Source organism: Phlebotomus papatasi, chromosome 3, assembly GCF_024763615.1.
Source record: "Phlebotomus papatasi isolate M1 chromosome 3, Ppap_2.1, whole genome shotgun sequence".
Lineage (NCBI taxonomy): Eukaryota > Metazoa > Arthropoda > Insecta > Diptera > Psychodidae > Phlebotomus > Phlebotomus papatasi.
The window spans coordinates 63336728-63353286 of NC_077224.1; the positions used below are offsets into that span (position 1 = coordinate 63336728).

The following is a 16559-nucleotide window of genomic DNA, read 5'->3' on the forward strand; positions in this document are numbered from 1 at the left end:
CGCAATCTCTTCTGTCTGTCTTCAGGAAGATCAACGTTAGAATATTCTGTCAACGAGGCACAATAGCAGTCTGTCACCGTGATTAAAAAGCTGAAAATTAATGATAACCTGTGCAGGTGTTTCTTCAACTTGAAATTGTGCCACATATACACACACATGAAATATTAGTTGTATTGTCAACAGAGATTCTTCCTTTAATAAATCACACAAATACCCCTTTTTAACTTTTACCCCCGCATTTCTTTTGCCCCAATTTTCTACCATGGCTTTCAGTGTCATTGTATACACCAACAGTTGGAATATTACGTCAATCGACAAGTCGTGGATACTGTAAAATTGGCAAATTTATAAGGGTCGTCCCGATTTTCACCATCAGAAAAAGGGACTTACAATGTCATGTTCATGATAAATGTAATGTGCAGATTTCTGTTTCAGCTTCAGGAATTCCTATCTATCTTTGTTATGTAATATTAACTTAGGAAATATGTTTCAATTTAGCATTACAACTTGAAAAAGAAACATAACTTTTTGTTTAAAAAAGCTGTTTTGTTGAAGTGAAACAAAATTCAATAACAATTTCTTTTCTTCCAGATCAGAAACATTATGTAAAATGTAACAATATTTTAGGTAGTTTATTTGCTTCTAAAAAGCTCCGCCTATAAATAATTATAAACCACGCCCCCTTCAATGCACCATTGGCAGCCATAATCGGGTTCATCAAAATCCCGAAAGCAAATCCTGAACGCAAAAGCCCGGAAAGCCAAAATTTCGAATAGCCAAAATCCCGAAATTTTAACTATTCAGGATTTTGACCAATTTTAAATCAATTTTTGCGGGCCAAGTCTACCTTTTATTTAAGCGACAATTAACGTGAGTCTTTAATACCAATAATACATTCTGGTGACGTGTTACTGCCTATTAAATTTCACTTTTGCCTGGTTATAACCAGAAAATTAACCATGGCCTATAATACTGGGTCCTCAACTTGAAATCCTCCATTTTTTGATCAAATAAAAATTTAAAAAAATTAAAGAACAAAATCCAAAAATGATTTACAAAAAATATCAGTTCTCACTAACTGCACTTTGTTGGCATATCTTTGGCAATAAATGGATACCGCAAAGATATCATGAAATATTCTTGGATCAAAACCATTCATACACCCAATTTTCGACTTCTTTAAAATTGCCATATACTGCTTAGCCAAAGCATAGGGGAGACTGGGGCAAAAAGTCACGAATTAAAAATTTTAAAATTCAATATCTTCCAAGATAAATAAGATAGCGGCTTAAAATTTTTTCCATAGATAGCCTCCATAGGCCTCCTTCAATGTCGTAAGTTTTTTAGAATTTGAGTAAGGAATTTAGAAAATAAAAAATATCGAATTTTTTAGCCCTATTTTTGAAATATTTTCCGTGCAGAAGATATCAATTATTAACTACTTATTTTAAATTTGATGCACTGCACTGGTGAATATTTCCCAAATTATCTGGATATTCTTTGAATACGAATCCGCTTTCTATTTTAGAATTTTACAAAGATTCTTTTCTCCAGAAATCCTTTTATTAAAAAACGACTACTTGGGGTAAAAAGTAACAAAAGTTATGGAGAAAAAAGTAACAAAAACCGAAACAATTTCTGATGTCCCACGGTGAAAAGATACGTCAATGCTGTGTCGCTGCTTGTTGTTTGCATTGGTCAAACGATTTGCAGTCTTTTGTGTGTTTTTTGTAAAATAGCTTAAAATGCGCTTTTCTCACTCAGATAGAGGAAACTGTGTTTTACAAAGGTGTAGAAGAATAAATTCCTATAAAAATATGTAATCTAAGTATTTTACTTAAATTTACGGAATCCCGTAATAAAGCAAATCAAAATGTGATAGTATCTTATGCCTGATACTATTTGCCCCAGTATTTTTGAGAATAGTCACAAAATTACGTTTTAGAAAACGGTTCGATAAATGTACTTCCTTACAAAATAGAGGAAAATTACTTTCACAAAGTTGTAGAGCGGTAAATTTCCTATAAAACTGCGATAATAAGAAATTTTTGAAACGCTCGAGTAGCTTGTAAAAAAATAAAATATCCGTTTTGTGACTTTTTGCCCCAGTCTCCCCTATCGTTTTAAAGTCAAATTCAATCGACCTGACGAAATGTTTATTGGAAAGAGTAAAGTCTAGAGAATACAGCGGGGGTGATAGGACATCCGATTTCAGCGTTTTGATGTTGAACGGGACCATAGAACTGCAATACTACGGATCGTATTGGAATTGGTGTCATAATATCACTCGCTCGTGTTGTTTGGCCTATCATGGTCGTTTTTCGAGCAATACATGATCCAAATCAATCAAAAGTTGTTGGTAAGGTAATGGCTTCGCAACATCTTTTAGATCAGGAAAATATCATGAAGTCGAAATTCGAATCCCTTTCTTCCTCACATGCTTTGTATATGCCTATTTCATTCTCTCGCGCTCTTCTTCTTTTAAATATCATTCAGAAACGTTTACAGATCGGCGCCATTAATTGTTTTTGGTCTTTTGGTTCTTTATGCCAAAATCACCATTTTTGAATCATTTAACAAATTTTCTCGGGTTATTCTCAATAGTACATGTTCTCTGTAGACATCTTTAATCAAATGACGTGCTTTACTGATTTTTTTTTGTATAGTGAAGGTGGCAAAGTAGCACTTCCCGTAAATGCTTCTTTTTTGGCATCACCTAGATATTTTCTTTATTTTTTTTTTTTTAGTTGTAATATCCATCGGTATTGTAACTGTATGTTATTGGCTACCTTCTTAAATAAACACAACTTCTGACATGTAGGCTAGCTTCATGTGTCGCTAGGGCCATCTACCTATCAATGGCAGATTTCGAGTTGAGGATTTAGTAAATATCTCATGCAATACACCATTTATTTCCTCCTTAATCCCAGACACTTTCCTCTGTTCTAAGCAATCAAAATCAATTTTATAAAATACAAATAGTAACCAACCAAAAATTAATTTTAAATTTAATTTTTAATAATTTTAAGAAATTAAATACGAAGAATTAATAAAAATCTTTTTAATTGTTTACAATTTCATCTTTTTTTCTATAGGAATGTCATGAAACAAAAATTTTAATTTCTAGAATTTCTCTTCAAAAAGCAAAATTACCCAATTGTACACGTGCAAATAGAAGCGTGACCATCTCGTTGATTTTGGGCTATTCTTCAAATATATCTGCGTACATTTTGGGAAAACCAACAAAACCACCCTCAGCCCAACCCCTTTTTGAATCATTTTACCCACAAATATAGCACCAGCCCGGAAAAGGGAGACCCACCGTGCTAATTTAGGAGAATTCAACCATTCAAAACATCCAATACGGACGCATGGATTAAAGAAATATCGCTTGTGACCTTTTCCCCTTCACATCTCTCACCCTTGTCCTTTCAGTCGAAAATATATCTGGCTCTTCTTATATTAAGGATATACCACCATAATGGTTGAAACAAATAATCGTAAAACAAGTTTATGTTTACATGGAATCTCATTAATTTCCCAGTAAATTCTAATCCGCCTTTCCATCCATTTCGTCTCCTCTCTTTTTTTCTTGACAGAGTATTCTTTAGCCCATTTTTTGTATACTCCTTAGTCTTTTAAGATGAAAAAATTAAGGCTTGATAATGCAAATTCTTATCCCAAAAACAAAATTAAGAAAATTCTGTTCAATGGAAGTACTTTTACCAGACATGCGAGTGATTTATGTGTTTAATTCATTCAGCGATATGGTTTGTTCTCATTCATTCAGTATTACTTTATTATAAGACTTAAAGTGGCTCATTTAAGATAGTCCATATCAAAAGTGTTGACAATTACAACATTTTAATAAATTGTTGGTTAATTTTCAATTAGGAATATCACACAAAGCGTTGAGACAAGCAAAAACTATGGCTTGAGTGCATGGATTTCATTTTCATTGATAGAATACCATGGCGCAAACATCAAAGTACAAAGCGCACCTTTGCAGTAACAGAAGTATTTGATTTTCTAATTTGTAATATCAAACATGAAAATAAATATATTTATCTATCTATCTAGCATCCCAGTTTTGCAGAATCCTCGGATTCAAGAGATAGAGTTCCCGTGAATTAGTTTTTCGCATGATTTTTTGGTGCTTACTGATCTACTAGAGATCAAATTGATTCATAAATTACAAAAGCATTTCAAAATCAAAAATTGATAAAGAAATGATAATTTTAGAATGTTCTGGCATGAGTTACAAGCATATAGACAAAAGAATGTAAATACGAGAAATATAACTCATTTAATTTACGGATTACATAGCACATTTATTACTGATTTCAATACCTTTCCAAAACATACAAATTTAATCAAATCGGTTGAAAAATGGGCCTTCTAAAGTAGTTGAACTTCAGAAATTCAAGATGGCAATGTTTTAGATCATAAGTATATTTGAACGAAATGTCAACCTGGATGACCACCAAAACATATCCAAAAATTAAATTGTAAAGAAAAAAACCGATGTAAAAACTAGTATTATCTATCAATGGGGGTTCGGAAATCGTTGGAAGTGGAAAATCACTCAGGAAAAATGCATCAACTTTTTCCAGAACTTTCGGCTTAGTCTCCAAGCCTTCAACAGTGGTCAAATCTTTAGGTTCTTCTCTAAGTTTCGTTCAACTTGTGTAGACTTACTTGGACCAGGCACATTTAGAAGAATTAAAGAACTCGTATGAGCCGTTTTCGACATAAGCCAAAAAGCATGGTTGTGGAGGAAACGAAGGGAATGCGGGAAAATAAAAATTATAATAAAGATCTTTGAGTCCACTTATGACTGGTCCCCCAAAAAATCGGAAGTTCGTATCTCTTACCGTTTAGCCTCTAGTTGTGTTATAAGTTTACGGACAGAAAAAAAACAGAAAATTAAAAAAAATGATCATTTACGGGTACTTTACCGATTCATTACCGATTGTGACCGATGCATCCGGTTTGGAAATTTCAAGACCTTTCCAAATAATCCAAATTTAATCAAATCGGTTAAAACCAGGCCAGCCAGAATTATTTTGACATTTCAAAATTCGTCACAGGTATTTTTGGAATGTTTATTTTCTTGTAAAAGAAAATCTATGAATTTCCAGAAATTTTTTATGATGGCCCTCTTAACTGGGCCTCTGACTGTGGATCGCGGAGCGAATTGTTTCTGCCGTTTACCTGATGAGATCGGTCATGGTAAGTCGGCGGCAGATGCAACCAAGCATTAATTGAGGAGAAATATATAAATTGAATTGAATTTAATTTAATTGTAAGCCTAGTAAGAGATTTTTTCTATAACGGGAGATTCAATGCGGTTTCTCTGTCAATCAGAAAAACAAGAAAATCAAATCGAAAAACTTACACATCGGTTTTGTGTACGAATCTTTAAAGCTTTCCTTTGACTAAGACACCTGTGCACATTTTCAAAAAAAAAAAGGCTTTCAACAGTCCTGTTATTTACTATTTATTAATAATCAGTGTTTTTCCTGTGTCTACCAACAGAGGGCAGAAATACCACCAGAAAGGTTTGTGCTCAATACACAAATTTAGATGGTTTGCTTTGCTATCTCGATTATTGTTGTAAAGTTGTACAAAAATGTTCTTCAGAAAAACGTGTAATCCGTGTAGAGCAAAGTACACTACCTTCGGACCATTAAAGCTTCGAATAATCTTTTCTCTTTGTATTTTTAATTAATTTTGTCCATTATGACATTTTATTTTAATGGTTAACCCAATGCCTCGAATTTCTAGAAAAGAGCCATGGTTCAAAGTCATTAACAACAAAGAAGAAAATTGACTTATCAGTCGTGCAAAGGGAGCGCGCTTTCCCCTAATATTAATTAATATTAATTACAGCCGTCATAAACCCAATTAATATATTTAGTAAGTATACTTTAGAAAATCTTGGTAATCCAGGACAGTTTCCAGAACTAACAAAACCGCACAATCAAGAACAGAGAGGATCAAATACAAAACTAGGGAAACTTCGTAATCTCAGGGATACTCGAGATACTGTCAGGATCTCGGCTAACTCTTGCTACTATTTTTTTAACGTCCACGCACCGTACAAAATTTTCACTCTCCTGTTTTTCTTTATCTTGCCTCTTTTTGCTGTGAGGAAAATTTAACCAGAAAATTAGTCACAATTTAATTTAGACCTACAATTGTTTTATATCTAAGTAATGTTTAGCCTAGCTTCCTTTATGCGAAAAATAGCGTTGCAATGTAGCCCCAGCTCAATGTAGTCCAACCTCCACGAAGTTTTGCACATTTTATACACAAATATTACACATTTTGTGTAAAATTAGATAAATTTTTAGGTAAATCAGCCAATAATTTATTACTTTTTAAGGAATTTTACCTAACAATGACTAAATAAAAATTACCAAACTAAGCCTACATCAGTCAAATTTAATATTATTTCATAATATTGTTAGGATAAGTGTGTCAAATTTCGGCATAGTTGCATGCAAGCGCTAAAGTCTGAAGTTTGAAATGTAATATTTTTAATAAAAATTGAATTTTTTTTGTTACTTTTTTATAAGTAGTGTTGCTTGGACCCTTGTAGATAGTTTATGGTTTTTGTTTACTCTAAAATCATTCTTAATACATTTTAAAATGAATAAAAATGTAGACATAGCTTTGGCAGCATATTTCGGCCACCTTCATTCTCATAGTTCCTTGCTCTTTTGGAATTCTTTCGAAGTTTTTTTCACATCGTCTCGTTTTAACGACATTTTTTTGTTACCTTTTGCATTTTATAATCTCTAAAGTATGCAAAAATTAAAAATTCATGGAAATTTGAGGAACAAGAAAAGTGGCCGAAATTGCAAGCTGGCCGAAATTTGGTACTCTTACCATATGTTTTTTTTACTATTCTTTTTTACATTTTTCCTATATTTCAATACACAAAATATAAATGATCATTCTTTGCTTTTTATAAACGAAACATTATTAAATTTAGAGTAATAATTTGGCTCATGGGTAGTTTGTTTCCAATATTCAAAATGTTTGAATGTACAAAATGAGTTATGCCTCTTCTACTGCAACTGTGCCAAATAAACATCCAATTGACCTAAAGATACCATAAAATACTACAAGACTTCCCAGGTGAATCACATCAATGAAAAGTATTTTCATTGATCTGGCACACAAATTCAATTTAAAAGATTTCATAACTATAAATTCATCAAATCTCTTTTGGCATTGCAAAGATCTTTGCCTTTAAAGGAAGTTTTTCTTTCTATTTTGCAAAGAAACATTTTGCAGCCTTTTCAGCACAAAATTTTCCTTTTCATCTCTTTCTCTCTCTCTTTTTTTTTGTTCAACATGCAAATTTGTAGGACAAATAAAGAAGCAAGAATATACCATGAAATTATTTATTTGCATTCTACTTGAGATGAGAAGAAAAAGACTATTTTTAGACAAACACATCCCACTTTACAATTTTCTGATCACTTTTCATCCAAACGAAAAATTAACAAGTTATATTGCAGTGCTTAATATGATGAAGGGGAATATGTATATAATATTTAAAAAAAAATTAATTTGACTCATTCAGCGACGAGAGATCACAACATTCTGTATAAGAAAATATTGATAAAAGTGTTGTGATCAAGTGATGATGTGCGGAAAAGTGGGATCATTCTGGAAAAACCTGCCCACAAAACATTCATTAATCTATCCATAAATTATTTAAAGCAATATAAAGCTTAAAGAGAAGATACTGATGATATTTCTTTTCAACAATTTCGCCTTTTGGTATTCTCGACTTTAATTAAAATGCAAAATAAACAAAATTGCAAGAATGATTTGTTATAAATATTTAGAAGAAGAAATGTCTACAGTACCCACTCACACGATATGATCAAATAATTTCCAATCGTTACAGATTAAATTATCATACGCATAGGTTTTGGAGGTATAATATTTACATTTTCCAACAGAGTGAAACCCAATCATGTAAACGAATACTAATTAGAATTGTTCTACATGTTCTGCACATTACTTAATTTAACATTTTGTTGTATCCAGTCGTTTTATATAGCAAATATACTAAAATAAAGAGAAGGTACATAATATTTTACAAGCTGATTAAATATAAATATTTTGCAAAAGGTTTTATGCATTTTTATACTTTTAATTAAAATACTCAACAGCGCGTGTACAGAACAGTTGCACATTTTATTTTAAATAAAATAATAAAATTCATTTAGAGCTGAAACATAATTTCCAAATGTTAGTGATATTAAAAATCAGCATATAAAATATTTCTCCTATCAATTATACCACTAAAAACACCAAATAAAATAAAATAATAAAATAATATTTAAATAATTTTTGGAACAATTTAAATTTGCATTCGGGCGATTGTGTTTTAGAGTTTTACATAATTTGCAGTAATTGCAATTAACATTTTTATGTGAATCAATTAAATTTAATTCAAAGCAAAAATATTTTTGTAAATTATTCAAAATGCTAAACTACTGCAATATTTGAATAAAAACTGCAGTATTTTCCAAAAATACTTGATAGATCTTACAGAATCAAATCTTACAGATTTGATCTGATTTTCAAATGACAAAATCAAATCTTTAAAGGTACTTTCACGAAAACCATATTAAGTGGTCAGTTTCAAGCATGAATCACTTTCAAAAATATGAAATTTTGGGATAAAAAATTAATATTATAGGAAATTAGCTATATTTTTTCGAATAGCCGGACCAGCCAGACCAATACCTTACCGTGGTATCACACTAGAGCATTTCACATTAAAATTTTAATGTGATTAACATTAATTGTTGCTGATATGAGTCCTAATGTGCAATTTTCATCAAGAGCTTTGAGAAATCGATTCATTTAGTGATAAAAAAGTGGACTCGAGTCACAAAAATTGGTTTAAATAGATTAAAATAGCATAAATACGATTGATAATTAATGAGCAAATTAATGAGAAGTGAGCAAATTTATGAGCAAAATTTGCTAACTTTAATGTGAAATTTTCTAGTGTGATAACTCCGTTAAATATTCGAATTGTTTATTCTTTATACTTTGATTGGCGTTAGAGCATTAAAGTGCAGCCAACCAGAGAACGGGATGATTATTTTACAATAAGTAAAACGCAGATAGTGCTTAAAAAATAAATTCTATCTGTAAAGGTCTCTACACACTTAAGAACAATTTTTTTAATGCTTTTATAAAAAAAATCCCCCCTATGATTGTAGGTAGAAACGCCAAAATAAAAAAAAAACAGTTTTTGCCAAAAAAAAAATGCAAACAAATTAGTTTAACAAATAAAGAGGTTAGTGTAAGGCTTTAAAAGTTGAGAGTTACAGTTTGTGATTAAACTGCCATTTACGTTTTTACCCTTACCAAAAATAAATATTTACTAATTATACAGTAGACTCTTGCTCAATCGCCTCTTTTTCAATCAAGGTATCATTCGTGTGACTGTTGCATTTAGAAAAAGGAGAAAAAGTGTGCTGACAATTTGTACATTTGGTTAAGTTTGTCTATAGAAGCTTAATGCTTAAAATTTGCTATGATTCCTCCTAATTTTATCGAGATTCTTTATCACTGAGTGTTTTTTTTATAATTTACAATGATTATGAATCTATTAATTTAATATAGGCTATGTGCATATGGATATTAATATGTTCATAAAGCTAAACTTCTTTAACTTCTGCATAAAAAATATTTTTTTGGAAAATTTGGACTTTAAATTACTTGTTGATTAGAAATTCGATTTAACAACTCAATTTTATCAAGATGCCTTTCAATTTTCAGTAGATATTTTAAAGGGTTGAAAGCTTCCTGCAATCAGCTTATAAAAAGCCTAGCGATTTGACATTTCTGTCAGCTCATGACAGATTTATTGCCTCTTCACACTAGAGAAATTTATGTACATATTTTGTGTTATTAAAGATGTTTTGACAGTTTTACCTACAATAACGTAAATGCCAAATATTGACAAAAACTTCGTATAGTGTGTAGATACCACTATGACTTCTACACTTATAAAAAGTTTACGTCAATCTTTAGAATACTGAGGAAAATTATTTATGACAATATAAGCAAAACTATCAAAATTTCTCTGTTGTGTAGAGGTCATTATGGTCTCTATGTAGTGTGAGAAATTTTCGTCAAAATAAGTGCATATTGACATAAATTGAGTGGATATATGCACGTGAATTTTGTCTACCTTGACGAAAATTTCTCACAATTATGTAGAGACCAAAAACACAATAATTTGAAGATATCTAGTAAAGAATGTGAAACAACTCTAAAGACTTGATTTGATAAAAAATTGATGTAAATTTCTCACAAATATAAGAGGCCGATTAATAATTAAAAGGCCGATTTACAAATTTAAAGAATTAGGTCAAAATCAAAAATCACTTTTCAATTTCCCCTAATAAATTTTTATATTGCAAGATTTCAGTTAAAACCTCAGGAAATAGACGGAGACACTGAACCTTTCTTGATTTTCACAATTTTATTCTCTACGACGTTTCGAGGATGGATGTCCTCTTCATCAGGTATCGAATATGGCAGGGAAAATCACGTACAGGTGGGAGTTGTTACACTGCACTTGAACTTTGATCACGAATTGATCCGTGATGTTCACCATTCGACTGACTGACACAGACGTGATTTTCCCTGCCATATTCGATACCTGATGAAGAGGACATCCATCCTCGAAACGTCGTAGAGAATAAAATTGTGAAAATCAAGAAAGGTTCAGTGTCTCCGTCTATTTCCTGCTACATTCTGTCGAACCGAAATTCTTCTGTTAAAACCTCAGTTAAAAATCCAGTAATAATCCAATTTTGATAACGGCGTTTTAGATAGCTAAACAATAATTCTAATAAAAACCATGGCTTATCTTAAAATAAATGGTTCAAAATTCGCTTTTAATTGAATTAAATGTCTTTTAAAGATATCTGCGTAGTATGAGCTAAACATTTAGACTAAAATCCAATTATAATCCAATTGTCATAATTAATGGCGTTTTAGGAAGCTAATTATATTCTTTATCAATTATTATGTTAAAGAATGGTTCAAATTGTACATTTAATTATTTAAAAAAAATTATATAGATTTCTGTAATGTTTCGTTTTAAAATCCAATTTAAATGATTATGGTAACTGTACAAAATATCGGCCAGCTTGCAATTTCGGCCATTTTTTTTGTTCCTCGAATTTCCATGAACAAAACCTAAAATTACATAACCTAGAGATTATACAATGCAAAAAAAAATGTCGCTTCTACGTACGAAATGATGTGAAAAAGACTTTTGAAGTATTCTTGAAGGGTAAGGATGTAAGGAACCATGAGAATCAAGGTGGACGAAATATTACCCAAAACTTTCTTTTTTTTTCATTTTGTGTGTTTTAAGAATGATTTAAAAAAAAACAAAGACGATAAACTATCTATATCTATAAGGTTCCATTCAACACTCCTTAAGAACAAGTGACAAAAAACTTCAATTTGTATTACAGGGAGTTCCGCTTTCAAAAAATTCTCAGGACCGAAAAAAAACCCACAAAGTCACTCTAATATCACAGAAAAATTCTATACCCACAGGAGAGGTCTTTGGAAACGGAAACGCCGTGATATAGGGTAAAATGTATAATTTGGAATTAGTGTTACAAGTTGGACAATTCGCCGGTACAAGTTGGACATGGCTTTTTTCTTGATAAATACAGTACAAAATTTGTTTTGAAGCACAAGGAACTAAATTATAAAACTAAAGCATTAAAAATATACAAATAAAAATGAAGTACTAAATTTATCAAGACAAAAAGCCCTGTCCAAATTGTACCATTGTCCAAATTGTACCACTGTCCAACTTGTACCACTGTCCAACTTGTACCACTTTACCCTATGCAAAACTTTTCAGCGCAAATTTTTCAAAATATTTGCATACATATAGGGGCATTTCAAAAATTATTTTATAAATGAGCTCGCAATAGTAGGCAATTCATATCAAATTCTTTCGATCCGTTTTCACTTAAGCCGGAGCTCCTTGTCAAAATATTTACTTTTTAAACTTGAGACTTATGCGCTTACATACAACTGCAGAAAATTATGTCCATATTTGACAGTTTTTCCTACAGGAGTGTAAGCAACTTGCTTCAATATGTACAGTAGAGTCTCTCAAATCTGAATCTCTCAAATTCGAACGACGACGTTTGGATTTAAAATGTCAATTGTGGGGTTATGTTAAAAAAAATCGTATTCTGGATGAATGAAAATCATATTTATGTGATTGTTCCAGAATGTTTACATACATTATGATCGTATAAAATGAAAGGAAGTATGTTACTATTAAAACTTGTGAGAAGGTACGGGAATTTGATTCAAAGTACAATTGATTCTCACATAAATTTCGTTAGTTTTGAAAAAATCGTTCGAATTTGGGAGGTGAGAAATGTCAAAAATACCCCCCGAGCGTTCGAATTTAAAAGATTCTACTGTACATAAATTTCTCTAGTGTAGAAGCCATTATGGATTTTGTAAAGGCCTATACACACGCTACACAAATTTATCTCAATATTCGACAGTTTTTTCTGCACAAGTGTAAGCAATTTGCTACAATATGAACATAATTTTTCTAGTGTATAGAGGCCATAAAGCTAATTGAGTGTTCTATCAATCGTTCCAACCGTTCTTTTTTTAACGCTTCCACACATTGAAAACAAATTTCGTCAAAAATCACATTTTTGACAGAATTTTGACGTTTCCGCCTACAGCGCATTGCAGAAGATTGCCTTCAAAACAGCAAATTTTGACGAAAATTTCTCTCAATGCGTAGACGCTCTTATGGTGTCTACACACTAGAAACAATTTTCGTCAAAAATTGCCTTTTTTAAAAAATTCTGACGTTTCTACCTACAAGGATAGGGGAAATTTTCTTTAACTCTTTCGTCTCTTTTGGGACTCTGAGTACCCAAAGCAGCATATGAATATTCTGTGAAAAATGATGTTTTTCAATTATTCAGAACTGATAAAAATCCTATACTTGTGGATGATTTTACAAACTATAAGGATGTCCAAATGTAAGATATTTTTTGTAGGACCTCAATTAATTCCCGAGCTTAGATATTTTTGATTAAAAAAAAAATGATGAAATTGGCTTGCAGCATATGCTGCGGTCCGGAAAGAGTTAAAGGCATTTTTTTTTAAAGAAATTGCTCCTGTGTGTAGAGGCCATTAGAAGAAATAATTCATATTAATTTAGACTAAGAAAATCTTTAAATAAAAATTAATTTTGATCTAAAGATTTACTTCATAATTGAAGTGATATGTTTTTTTGGAATTTTCCCAAAATGTTCCACCTTTTGGCAAAGGCACTGTAATAATGCCCCCTAAATGAAATCTTAATTGCAAATATTTCAATTGCGAATGCAACTGATATGATCAACTTTTATTGTTTTTCAATATCATTTGGGGCGTGTTCGTCTTGCCAACTTTCTTGGCGAAAATTTCATGCACAGCGAGACCTTCTGATCTCCCAGAAGGTCTCCGCACCTGACCAATATTGTCTCCTCCTGCCGCATAAAGGTATAAATTTTCCTCGTGGCAATAAAAAGTCAACACAACTGTGGCAAAATATAAAAAAAAGCGCCCGTGTGGGGCACAATAGTTGGAGAGAAATAAAATATATAGCATTTATTTCATTTTAATGTTTTTCTCCATTATGCTAAATATGGCACAGATTGAGTGGCCTTCAAGTTATCACACGTCTATTGGAATCACACTCATGTGTGTTTTAGAAAATACTGAAGAAAATCTCTTAATGCAATGCGACTTGTTCTCTAGCTTCCCCTGGCATTTATGGGGAAAATGGGAAAAATATTGTCAAGAGTCCTGGAAGTTCTAGGAAGCTCCTAGATTCCCTGGACTGATGGCAATTCCTTTCCAACTACCTTCAAAGCAGATTCTAAGGTGGGAGCCTAATGGGAAAATGTAGTGTTTTTGAGATATCTAAAAATAATCTCCATGCAACTCATCTTGGTACTTTTTGCTTGAAATGTGATGACAAAATTGTGTTGTCTTGTAAATTCATTTAAAGGCAAATTAAAATGTTTAACACACTTTTATTGGTGTGTCTCACTTTTTTTGCTTAATATGTAAATAAATGTTGGAGCCACACACACTCGAGAGGCTCCCTCGGAAATGGATGGAAGTGGGACAGATGAGAAAATGTTACTGACCAGCTGACAAAGGGCAGAAAACTTCCTGGTCGGGAAGACACAACATCCTTCCTTGCAGCTTCCTCCTCCCCAAAAAAAAATTAATCTCTTGTCTATCGATCGGCGCGATTATCTCAAGTTGGGGGATTCTGGGTGCCACTCTCTCTCTCTCTCTCTCTCTCACAGGCTCTCACTCTTTGCGAGGGCGGCGTCTCCCCTTCATGAGAATCTCAGGATGGGACAGAAAAAAAAACTCCCGGATCTCTCGAATGACAGACCAAAACAAAAAACTGACCCTCACAAACTCTCTTCTCAATCTTATCACTCACTCCCGGACAATCTCACTGGGAAATCACCACTAACTTCTCCTTAAGATTTTTTTTGGGGGTCGGATGCCAGAACGACACATCCACACTGCCTCTCTCCTTGTGGTCGACTGAGGATTTCGCCAGGCAACGTCAAGTTTTTTCTCATGGACTTTTTTTCACCACATAAACAAACTTCACATCGTACATTTCACTGCCAACTTCACTTTCACTTTCAAACTTCAACTGACAAATTTGCATTAAAAATTGAAGAAATGTGAGCCGCAAACCCAGTGGACACCACATTGCTGTGTTTCATCTGCTGTAATAGCAGTTCTCTTTATTAGCACAAATTTTTACAGAAATTGCAATAGTAAGGCAAATTGAAAAGATAATAGGGTGGGGTGGAGTAAATACTTTTCAGCACCTTTATGACGAAAATAGACACAGACTGATCCTCAAGAATACTCATATTGAAAAATTAGGCGGTAAAGGATCAGCCCAAACTATCATACACTCAGGATTTAGGAACAATGATTAGCGTTTTCAGCTTCAACATATTATTTTCATTAAATATTCATACTTTGATCGTTGATAGACTTCTAAAGTACAAGTACAGTATCAATGGATTTTTTTATACAGATAGGAACACTGACCTTTCCATTACAATTACATCGTAATGCATTTCAAGATTTTGCGACATTGGCAGAATCACAATGACAGTAAAATGCTCACCGTTTCTTTAATTTACGCCATTTACGCATTTTTCATTGCAATTCTTACTCAAATTCTCGATTAAGGTAAAGTATCCTATGTCGACCACTTAAGGATAGATTTTGTGAAAAACTTATGAAAAAACAGTTATAATTTGTGTTTTTTTGATAGAGTTTTTACCTAAAACTATAGAATAGATCCTTATCTGTCTAATTGTGAACTTCATTTAGTCATAATATAGTTTTAAATTATAAAAAATTTAAATGTTTCAAAACTGCGAAGTGTTCCTCTACTCGACCACTTCAATATCAGTGTACGTCTACTCGACCACCTTGGGGTTCCTCTATTCGACCACCCATTTTCTCTTAAAATTAAACAAAACACAAAACTAAAAAGTCACGGATTTAACTTTGGCTTGTTTAACACATCATGAATAGCTCTTGAAATTTAGTTAAGCATTAAAATAAATAGGGAAACTCACTTTTATGAATTCATTCAGAAGTAAAACAACATTCAAGTGAAAAAGCTTTACTTGCTATGATTCGTCGACCTGTCGAATTGAGGAACAATTTATTTGAAATGCACTTTCAATTTTAATACATAAAATTAATCTTTTACTTAATCATGGTACTAAAATTTTTAGACAAGTAATAAAGATTAAGTCCTCAACTTGCGATTAGACTCAAAATTTGAATTTTCATGTAATCTGTAAGGGTAATAATTGAAATGATTCCTTAAGAAAAAAGTCAAGAACATCAAAAAGTATGTCATGTTTTATTTAAGAAATACCTTAACGCTCCGTCTTTTTATGATTTTTCAGTGTTTTATGGTCAATTTTAATGATATTTTCGCTGATTTGAATTAATTATGAAATAATTGACCCTATGATGTTAAACCATTCAATAAATATTATTGTAAATGTAAATAAATTGAATCCCTGAGTATATTGAAACCAACCCTCATTTTTCGAGCTGATCCTTAAGCCGATCCCTGTGTCTATTTTGAGCATTAGGTTTGACTGACATCTTTATAATTCTTATACTTTTTCTTCAAAGATGTCTACACACTATTGATGCTAATTCCATCAAAAAATATTTCAAAAAAATTTTGAAAGAAAATGTCCTAACTATGAAGGAATTTTTGAAGAAAAATGCCTCCGTATTAGGTGTTGTTCTATTTTTCTTTTGGTATCAAAATATTTACTCTTAATATTAGACAGATTAGTATTATTTCCAAATCCTCTTGTTCATTTGACTGTCTAGTTTAGTCACTAACTAACTCTTTCTCTCGTCCGTTTCTTATTAAT

The 16559-nt window shown here is 32.0% G+C and overlaps 1 protein-coding gene across 23 annotated transcripts in view; it reads right to left on the minus strand.

The window, feature by feature from the left end:
* The window catches only part of LOC129807149 (1-phosphatidylinositol 4,5-bisphosphate phosphodiesterase classes I and II), a 204609-nt gene extending 189930 nt beyond the window's left edge, over positions 1-14679 (minus strand). For 5 of the 23 annotated variants that reach the window (XM_055856227.1, XM_055856212.1, XM_055856226.1 and 2 more), the window contains exon 1: positions 14530-14679. The gene's annotated coding sequence lies outside the window, so the exon portion shown is untranslated. The remainder of the gene's footprint in view (positions 1-14529) is intronic. The other 18 variants (XM_055856221.1, XM_055856232.1, XM_055856210.1 and 15 more) reach the window with 8 other exon arrangements.
* Between the last annotated feature and the right edge of the window lie 1880 nt (positions 14680-16559).